We start from the raw sequence: 3,145 nt of genomic DNA on the forward strand, positions 1-3,145 counted from the left end.
AAAGTATACTTTGTTATTTTTAGTTTAAAAGAAGTATATTAATATCACAGTTGAATAAACTTCTTTTTCATAAGGGTATTTTCATCATTCTCTTTTCAGCAGAAGTGAAAGTGTTCCAGTCCAGATCATGTAACCAATCAGAGAGTGAGACTGAAAACCCCATTTGCTTTGTCAGGGTGGAGTGATTGTGATCCTCTCAGAATAGAGCAGCTCTGTCTCCAGAGACCATGTTCAAACCCCAAGAGCTTTATTTGACATTTACTGCTACATCAACCTTCTGAAAAGCACCTGCATCTTCATCTGTTAGTTGAATGATGTTGTCAGACACAAAGTGAACTTGTTGAGAAGCTTTATTGAATGTTGCAGCAAACACAGCAGATTGAAAGATCACACACACACACACACTCTTTCAGTATTGAGTTGTAAATCACTACAGCTGCAGCACTAGACTCATGTGAATCCTGCCTGACACAGGACACTCAGATACGGCTCATCTTCAGGAGAGAAACATCAGCACTCAGAGCTCTTGTGGAACGAGACCTCATGAGGAGCTCCATCATGTGTTACTCTGCAGACGTACAGCTCTCCCTCTTCCCAGCGTGCTTTGCTGAGGGTCAGGACGCTACTGCGGCTGTAGCGGCCGTCCTGCTGGCTCTCTGCGCTGGTCAGAACCCCCTCGGTGACCTCTGACCCGTCCAGTGTCCAGCTCACCAGCGCCCCCTGTGGAGAGTAAGAGCTGAGCAGGCAGAGCAGTGCGGCTGAGTCTCCAGAGATCTGCAGAGAAGAGGGCGGCAGCAGAGACACTGAGGGCTTCACTGTGGGACCAGCTGCAGGAGACAAACACAACACATTCACACACACACACACACACACACACACTGCACTGCACATTCACAGCATAGGAATAATGCTGCTCTAGTTTTAGATTCAATCATTATAAAACAATATCAGTAACACTTTATTTAAAGCTTTCATACATATTGCATTATAAAAGTATTTTTAATGCATTAATTATGCACTGCTATATACATTAAAATGCATGTATGATCTAATCAATAAGTGTAACAGCAGTTATAACACATATTATCTATTATCAGGCCGATCTGACTGCTTTAATTCCAGCAATTATTCACTCTGAACATAAATATCTTAAATTTTGAGATATTCGCCTGAACTGAAAATGTAACTCAATTTCAAACAGAGTTAAAACACAATTGAATCATACAGAATGAACAAAACACTGAATTATAAGCACAACATGAGCAAAAGAGATTCAGTATCATTGACTGAACTACAGAAAGTAGCAACATTTACATTCTGATGTCAAATCTCTTTTTTCCATGTATGATTTCTACAATAAAAGATGAACTAAATATGAACTCAGTGTAGAAATAAATGAAGGAAAAACAAACCTGTAATAAACTGATTAAACTCATAGTGAGACAGTGTGTGGAAATATGTTTAGATTTTTATTTCATTTTATATTTATATATTTAAAAAAAAAAAAAATTATAATACACTAAAACTCATGACAAACAACCAATTCTAGATGTAACAAGGAAAGTGCAAATATTATAAAACATTTTAACTTTGGTGACAGTTATTTATGAAAACATGACATTATAACATACGCTATTGAAACCTTTATAATGCATTATATATAAAGGCTTCAAGTAAAGTTTCGCCACAATAGCAAATAATCATTATTAATAATAAATGTTGTTCTTGTTTCCACTGTAAAACACTTTCTGAAATCTAAATTGTATTTTTTTATTAGGTGATTAAATAGACTTACATTTGATCACCAGTTTAGTTCCTCCACCGAATGTGTACCACAGTGATACAATCTAATGAAACGCTCGTACAAAAACCTCTATTCCACTCGAGTGAACACACACTCCAGCAGAGAGAGAGAAACAACACTTCAACACACTGATATTAGAAGATCCTCAGCTCTTCTCAACACTCACTCATTCAGATTTGACTAAATGCTTTCTGATATAACACTGTTTAAAGAAATATATTTGATGAGCTGTGACCTCTGAGGTGACCTTTGACCTCTTTGATCATGGATGATGTTGTGGAGTTTCTCATAATGATGCTTCTGTTCTTCATATGCAGATCAATCATCATGATTCACAGAAAAACCTGCAGCTTCAGACTTCAATCTTCAGTGAAAATCTCTTCAAATAATGAGTTTATAGAAATAAAGTCAATAGAAAGTGTCAACAATGAAAATATAAAAGGTATTTTGCATGTTCTCCACAGTCAAGCATGTTTTCATATTCAAGGTCTGTTCTAAAAGTATCTGGACTGGTTATGAATCTCCACACAAGATCATGAAACGTGAACAAGCTCTAATATGTCTCCATCTTTAACAGCCTGTTTCTTCTCCATTTGATGATTTCAGACACACATGAGGCTTCATGATAGATGGAGTGACACCATGAACTCTGATTAGAGATTCACAATCAGTCCTGATACTTTCTGAACAGACTCATGATTCATGATCTTACTTTAGTGATGGCGCTTCATCTAGTGGAAGTGTAGCATTGATGATGGTCACATGACTGAATATGGACACAGAGATGGACGTTCATCTGCACATCCTCAGTGTCTCAGGAGTCACAATAAAAATACTAAATAAAGTCATGATTCTGTAACTCTAGTGTATATTAGTTTGTTCTCAGCACAAGCTGTTGTAAATCCTGCCCACTTCTTTGCATTGTCAGCACATGCTTCAGTGCTCTGAGAGTGTTTATAGTGCTGTGAGTTTAACACTTCATGACTGAGAGCAGAACACAATCTTCATCATCACACAAGACTAAACTACAGCAATGAACACAATCAACATCTTCATCTGGACCATTGCACTGTTTACTCAAGGTTTGTGTAATACAGCTTTTATAATGATTATTAATTATCTTAAAATGTGAAATTTATATGTTTATCATATACTGTATATCGTCATATATATCATTTTAATTTCTGTTTTCTTTCAGAGTGTAGAGGACAGATCACTGTAACTCAGAGTCCATCAATAACAGCAGTTCAACCAGGAGAAGAAGTCAGAATAAACTGTAAAACCAGCAGTGATGTGCATGCGTATGTGTGGAGTGGTAATCAGTTACATCGTTTAGCCTGG

At 36.9% G+C, this 3,145-nt stretch overlaps 1 gene segment (V, D, J or C); it reads right to left on the reverse strand.

The window, feature by feature from the left end:
- Window positions 1–332: 332 nt before the first annotated feature.
- On the reverse strand, window positions 333–2,508 carry LOC311070375 (immunoglobulin lambda constant 7-like). The segment is given in 3 exons: window positions 2,485–2,508; window positions 1,796–1,847; window positions 333–827 (listed from the first exon to the last, which is right to left on the reverse strand).
- Between the last annotated feature and the right edge of the window lie 637 nt (window positions 2,509–3,145).

This window comes from Abramis brama (genome assembly GCF_963993115.1).
Source record: "Abramis brama genome assembly, chromosome: 20".
Taxonomy (NCBI): Eukaryota; Metazoa; Chordata; class Actinopteri; order Cypriniformes; family Leuciscidae; genus Abramis; species Abramis brama.